The 7,460-nt window shown below is 39.4% G+C and overlaps 1 pseudogene; it reads right to left on the minus strand.

Annotated features, from left to right (window-relative positions):
• Window positions 1-6,848: 6,848 nt before the first annotated feature.
• On the minus strand, window positions 6,849-7,258 carry LOC102870051 (annotated as a pseudogene).
• Window positions 7,259-7,460: the final 202 nt, after the last annotated feature.

Here is a 7,460-nt window from a genome sequence, read left to right on the forward strand (position 1 = left end):
AATTATTCGAAGCTGCAGAGAATCAAAGACCATAGTCTTCAAAATAGATTCTATTCTAACATGAAGTAAACAAAAATCCTCCCCCACTGAGCCAATAGCAGCTAGCATCATGATGGATGGAGAAAAGATTGAATTTGTCAACAATTTAATCTTTATTGGATCCACAATCAATACCCTAGGTACCAGTAGTCAAGAAGTCAGAAGACAAGTTGCTTTGGGAAAATCTACTGTCAGGGATCTCTCCAGACTACTAAAGAGTAATGATGTCAGCTTAAGCCCTGGTCTTTTCAATTGCTTTCTATGCATTTGAAAGTTGGACAATGACTAAGGATGAGAAAAGAAGAATGTGAGTTGTGTTGTTGGAGATAAACACTGATCATCTCTCTGGACTGCAAAGGGCATCTATGGATTTGTCTTGGAGAAAGTGAAACTAGGGTTCTCTTGCAGGCAAGGATGGTGAAACTCTGTTTCCTATATTATGTACATGTTGTCAGGCAAGACCAGGCTTTGGAGAAAAACATCATGTTTGGAAAGATGGAAGGTCAGAGTGAGAGAGGAAGGTCCACAAGCTGGATTGACACTGCGATTGTAACAATGGGCTTAAGTGTGTCAGAGATGGTGATGATGGGAAAGGATTGAGAAAAAAATTTAGATTCATTGTTCATAGGGTTGCTATTAGTTGTAGTCCATTCAATGGCACATAAAACCAACAAGAGTAATAAGAGTATTCTATAATATTGAAATTTAATTTGCATACATCCACTATTATTGTTACATGCTACTAAATTGATTACAATGCATAGAGATGCTATCAACAACAGATCTGAACCTTGTTCTATCCTGTACCAGTCTTGCGATCTCTGCCATATTGGAGCCTACTGTTTCAATCCATCTCATTAAGGTGTGTCCTCTCTTTTGCTGACTCTTAATTTTTCCCAGAATGATGTATTTTTCCAAGAACTGACTCTTCCTGACAACACACCTAAATTATGTGAATTAAAGTTTACTATATCCTTACCCCAAAGGAGTATCCTGTTTGCACTTCCTTCAATCTTCCTTGTTTGTTTTTTTGGCAATGATGGGTTATTATCATGACATAAGACTCTTTGCCAACACCACAATTCAAAGACATTGGTTCTTCTTTGGCCTTCCATATTCATTGTACAACTTTCAGATGCTTATGAAGCAACTGAAATTATCATGGCTTTGTTCAAGCACACCTTAGTCTTTAAACTGACATCCTAGCTCTTTAGACTTTGGAGAGATCCTTAACGGTAAATTTTTCCAATATAACATGTTATGATTTCTTAACTTTTGCTGTCATGCCTGTTGATTGCAGTTCCAAGTAAAATGAAGTGGCTGATAGCATCAGCCTTTTCTCAATTTATCATGATGTTGTCAATTGATCTAGTGGTGAAGATTTTTGTTTTCTTGATGTTGAGATGTGATTCATATTGAAAGCTGTAGTCTTTGATCTTCTTTAGTAAGTATTCCAAGTCTTCTTTACTTTCTAGAAGCAAGATTGTATGATCTGTATAATGCAGGTGGTTAATGAGTCTTCCTCCAATTCTACCACCACCTTGTTCTTCAATATGTATGCTAAGGAAATAAATAGGGGAATCTAGCTCTCAAATTATTTACTCAGCATTCATATCAAATAGGTATGGAGAAATGATATAAAACTGACCCAGATTTTAAACCATGCAGAATTCTCTTGTTCTTTTTGGATAACTGCTTTTTGTAGTACACAAAGGTTCTACATGATCAAAATCAAGTGTTCTGGTACTCCCATTCTTCTCAATGTTATTCATAATTTTTTATGACCCACACAAACAGTTTTGCAGAGTTATGTAAAATTTCAAACTGAAGCTGAAGAAAATGAAAAGTCCACAAGAATCAAAATACAACTTTGAGTCTATACAAGCTGAATTTATCTATTTTTACAAACGGAATTTTAAAATAATCTCAAAAATAGATTTTATGCACTGAATACATATGCATACTTTTGTTGTTGTTGTTGTTGTTAGGTGCCATTGAGTCACAGGCAACTCATAGCGACGCTATGAAGGAAAGTCCTCAACATTTGTGTGACATTCATCCTCTCTCCAGGTTCATAGGGTTTACAGAGGCAAGCTATTACGGAAATGATGCCACTCCTGCTTCCAAGCTTGTTTTAATCGGGGAGCTCCACCCAACACTGTCTGCCATGGGTAACTAACCATTAAAGCATTTGACACATCAGTGTCACAGTGTTCAGCCTCACAGCAACCACAAGTTACCACTGTACGGCAAGTGGACACACCAGGGCTATACGACCTACAGGAATGTCTGAACAAAAACAATGAAAGACAGGCCCGAGGGCCGCGGATTAAAAGTCACCAACCTTTGGCTTGGTAGCATCGCTTTCTGTCCACTGGTCCTACTGATCTCTCTCTATGTTGATGTTATTGTTGGTAAGTGCATTAGAGTCGCAGGCGACTCATAGCAACCCTATGAAGGAAAGACCTCAAAATTTGTGTGTCTTTCATCCTCTCTCCAGGGTCATACCGTTTATGGAGGCAAGCTGTTACAGAAGTGGATGACACTCCTGCTTCCAAATGCATACTTTTAGGATATGCAAAAATTGAGGCTGCCACCACTGGACAACATTTTTTTTTTTTTGCGGGGGGGGAGTCTTTTTTAAAATGAAATTTTTTATTTTGTGATTCTAACAAAAGTTTACAGAAAGTGTTGTTGTTAGGTGCTATCGAGTTGAGTACTTCTTATGGTAACCTTATGCACCAAAGATCTGAGCCCTGTTCTATCTTGCACCATCCCCACACTTCTTGACATGCAAGAGCCCACTGCAGCAGCCAAAGTATCAATCCACCTGGTTGAGGGTCTTCCTCTCCTTTGCCAACCCTCCACCCTTCTCAACATGATGTCCTTCTCTGAGGAACGGCACCTCCTAACAATATGTCCAATGTATGTGAAGCAAAGCCTTATCATTCTTGCCTCCAAAGAGCACTCTGGCTGCAACATCTCCAATATGTATCTTTTTGTTCTCTTGGCCATCCATGGGATGGATGTTCAGTGTTCTTCTCCAAAACCACAGCTCAAAGGTATCACATCTTTTTCTGTCCTCCTTATTCATTGTCAGGTCTCAGATGCATAGCTAGTAATTAGAAAAAACTATGGCCTAAATCAGACACACTTTTGTCCTTACACTGGCATCACTATTCCTCAATACTTTGAACAGGGCTCTAACTTCAGATTTTCCCAGTGCAATGTGTCTCCTTATTTCCGTACTGCTTGTAGCAAGGGTGCTAATTGTGGATTCAAGCAAGATGAAGCTGTTGACAGTTTCAGTCTCCTCTTCATAGGCATGACAGTGCCTATTGGTCCAGTGGTAAGAGTATTTCTCTTCTTGATATTGAGATTTGGTTAGATAATGACATTTAATTCATATGCACAAGCCAATCAGAGTCTAGACATAAGTCTCCACTGCTCTCCCTGTATTCTTTATCAGTTGCAATGCCTTGTTTTACTTCCATGTCCCTGTCTGTCCACTGCATGGTTGTAGGAGTCTCCATTTGTCTACATAGTGTTGAACTGTATATAATATTATGTAATTCATATACTGAATGCATTATAGATGTACATATAGGTAAATGACACATACGTAAATGGCAAATACGTAAAATGCCTGTATCATTTGTACACTTAATGATTTTTAAAATTTCACTTATGAATTTTAAAGAAACTTCAGGGAAAGGGGAAAAGCAATACATAATAAGGGGTTGATTATTGTTGCTGTTATGTACCATCGAGATGCTTGCAACTCATAGCACCACTACGTACAATAGCTCTGGACTCTGCTCTATCTTGAGCCAATTCCTTTGTCTCTGCAACACCTACCCTCATTACCCAGCCATTGAGTCAATCTATCTCATCCAGGATCTTCCTCTCTTGTGCTGTCTCTCTACCCTTCTAAGCATGATGTCCTTTCCAAAGATTCGTCCCTCCTGGAAACATGCCCAAAGTATATGAGATAAAGCTTCAAAATACTTTCCTCCAAGGAGCAGCCTGGTTTCATCCTCTGCAGGACAGACTTGTTTGTTCTCTTGGAAGTCACTGGTATGTTTAATACTCTTCTCCAGCACCATGACTCAAAAGCATTAATTCTTCTTATTCTAATATCCTTAGCCATTGTCCATCTCTCTGATGCATAGCAAGTAATTGTGCGACCATGGCTTGCATTAGACGCATCTTAATCTCTAAACTGACATAGTTGCTCTTCAGAACTCTGGAGAGGTCCCAGAGACCAGATTTTCCTAATGCAATTTGTCTTTTGATTTCCTGGCTGATGGTATCAAGAGTGGAGTCCACCAAACAGAAATTAACAATCTCAATCTCTTCACTGTCTATCATGATGTTGCCAATTGGCCCAGTGGGGAAAATCTTTATTTTCTTGATGTTGAGATTTAATCCATATTGAAGACTACAGTCCTTGACCTTTTGTAGCACATTGTATTTAAATAATTAAATGCATTTATCAGTGGTAATTAAAGTCATAAAACAAAATGTCTATGAATGATTATATGAAAAAGCAATATGATTTCTAAACCTTTACTCAATTAAAAATAATACAAAAGGAAATAATATAAAATTTAAGATATAGTTTCCATTGAGTTGTAACTGACTCATAACTGACCCTCCAATGGGTTTTCCAAGGCTGTAAATTGCATAGGAGACTTCCCATCTTTCTCTCATGGAGCAGCTGGAAGAGTCAAACTGCCTGCCTTTGGGTTGATAATGCAATTCCTTACCCATCAGGCTATCAGAGCTCCTTTAGTAAATGTTATGTTGTTGTTGTTATATACCAGTGAGTTGGAACTGACTCATGGCTGACTTTTCAACAGGTTTTCAGAAGTAGTAAATCACACAGGAGGAGACAGCCCTTCTTTTTCCTGCAGAGGAGTTGGTAGATATGAATTCAGAGTGCTTCTGAGTTGGTAGTGGATCTCCTCACCACTAGGCCACCAGTGAGGAACCTAATTTGTTGTATAAACATTCGACCGAAACAAAATAGTAAAGAAAATAAGAACCTGCAAGTTATTTCTTGGGACATGTATATAGGTCTTGATAAAACTGGTTCAAAAAATGTACTTAGAGCCTTCTCTGTGCTTCCTAAGAGGAGAAAAGCAAGGCAGGCTGTGCCAAGTGTCACCCCAGCTACCCTCCCATTCTACCCAAAGGGCCTCCTATGACCCAGTTACATGCTAGAATCATGGACTTTCAAGTGGCAGGTCACCTCTTCTAATGTCCTCAATTTCACAGACAGCAACAAAGATCTGGAGGTGTTTTGGGCACAGCTGTAATCCCTCTGGTCTCTGAGCCTGGTCTTAACTGCCTGAATAGTGCTTCTCCCATCACTTCAATAGCCTAGTAACAGAGGTAGTTGTGGCATTTGGCTAAAGCAAATAGTGTGGACTTGCAAGGACATTACCTCAAAGTTCATTATTGCCTTTTTGTTCCTAGTCTGTACATCGGAAGCTTCTAATGGATGGCAAAGTACTTACCAGAGAAAACAGCCTCAAATGTTTACTGACCCTCACATTTGAGAAACTCACATTCTTTCTTTTTCCATAAAAAGTAAACATAAGAGGCATATAAATACATTAACAACTTTCCCAAAGGAAGCGAAAGTCTCCCAGACAAAATCCAGTGAAGGCAGCAAGTTAGAGCAGGGTAAATGACAGTATGATTGAGGATTAGGAATCCTGGGTTCTCAACCAGCTATCCAGGAAAGAAGTGTGACCCCAGAAGAGTAATTTCATCAGCAGCTGGGGCAGCTGCCTGTCACCTGAGAAATGAGGAGTCTGGTGGCCTAGGAGGTAAGAAATAGCACTGTCAATCCAGGGGCAGGTGATCCTAATCTGCAGGCTGGCTGTTTCAAAGGGGGAATGATGATCAGTTTCCTCCTGTGCAATTGACAGCCTCTGGAAATCTGCTGGAGGATCAGTTTTGAGTCAGTTCTTACTCAAAGCCTATAACAACCACTTCTTTATTGAATGTGTTTTGGTTTTTTTTATCACAGAAAAATGTAAATAAAATTAGCAAGAGGTTAATGAATCATTGTTGGTTACAAGTTACAGCTAAAATACAACCTATTGTCTTTAAGTAGTCGGTTACCACAAGTTAGAAAGTTTTTACCTAAGCTGTTTCCAGAAAAGTATCATTTAATGTAAACTCATTAACATGCACATTTTTGAGTCCTTCTCCAAACCTACCAACTCAGAATCTCTGAATTTAGCAATGTATGATGGAACAAATTCTCCAGGTGATTCGGATTCGCCCTGAAGTTTGAGATCCTTTGGCTCACTATGACCTCTTAAGTTGTTTGGAATGCTGATTTAAAGCTCAGCTTTCCTTAATGAGAAATCAAGTTAACTCGAGTTGGCTACTTGAGGAAGGACAGTACTGTATTTTAGTACCAGGACTTCAAAGTCTTACTTCCCAGATCTGAATCAAGACTTCAGACTGCTTCATTAAATTTGACCACCTTCTGAGAATTTCCACTGAATAAAGAACCTACAGTTTAACAAGAGTCCCAGGTGATTTTTATGTATACTTATGAATCTGGAGATTTTGCACCTACACTATGGGATTGCTGAAAGGATTTACTGCATTAATATATGTTGAATTATTAAAACAGTGTGTAGCATGTAACATGGCCCTTCAAGTATTAACTATTACTGTTTAGGTCTGGAACTATTTTTCTTTTTGCCAGGGGAGAATGGACAGGGTTTTTTTGTTGTTGGGTTTTTTTGTTTTTTTTTATGATGGCAACATACAAGCGCCCACAGTCATGTACCTGGGCGAGATAAGCACTGGGCCCAAGCTTTGTGCGTGTGCTCTGGATTCTGGAGGGCAAACTTTTCCTAGAGTTTCTTCCACAAGCCTTTATTAATTTCCTTAAATTCTTCCAAGGCCTTTGTGGACAGAATGAGCTTGTACTACTCATCCAAGGACAGATCACTGAAGCTTGTTTCTCTGGGGCGTGGGTACTTGCATTTGTAATAGTTTGAATGGAGTCATGCTAAGCTCTTATATATCTGATCACAGGTCTTGAGCTCTGCATGCATGTTCTCTCCCTCCCGAAAGGCCTGTGTTACCCGCTGCCACAGGTAAGTACCCAAAGCCCAACCCATTTCGTTTCGTCCACTGACTACTCCTCACAGAGTTTAAGAAAATGCTGATAGTGGCTGGCTGTCATTTTGGGCCCCACTTGTCACTGAAACTATTTCTTTTCCTCTTTGCTGTACATCCTCCCAAACCACTGTCTTTGAAAAATACTTCTTGACTACTTATCACATATCTGATACCATGCTCCCTGTAACTCAGAAAAAGCATGCCTAGGTTGTACACTAGATGAGGATAGGCTGCTACTTTGATTTCTTCTCTCTCCTTCTAGTTCT

This window comes from Elephantulus edwardii, unplaced genomic scaffold, assembly GCF_000299155.1.
Source record: "Elephantulus edwardii isolate Elephantulus edwardi_28Jun2011 unplaced genomic scaffold, EleEdw1.0 scaffold00010, whole genome shotgun sequence".
NCBI classification, from domain to species: domain Eukaryota; kingdom Metazoa; phylum Chordata; class Mammalia; order Macroscelidea; family Macroscelididae; genus Elephantulus; species Elephantulus edwardii.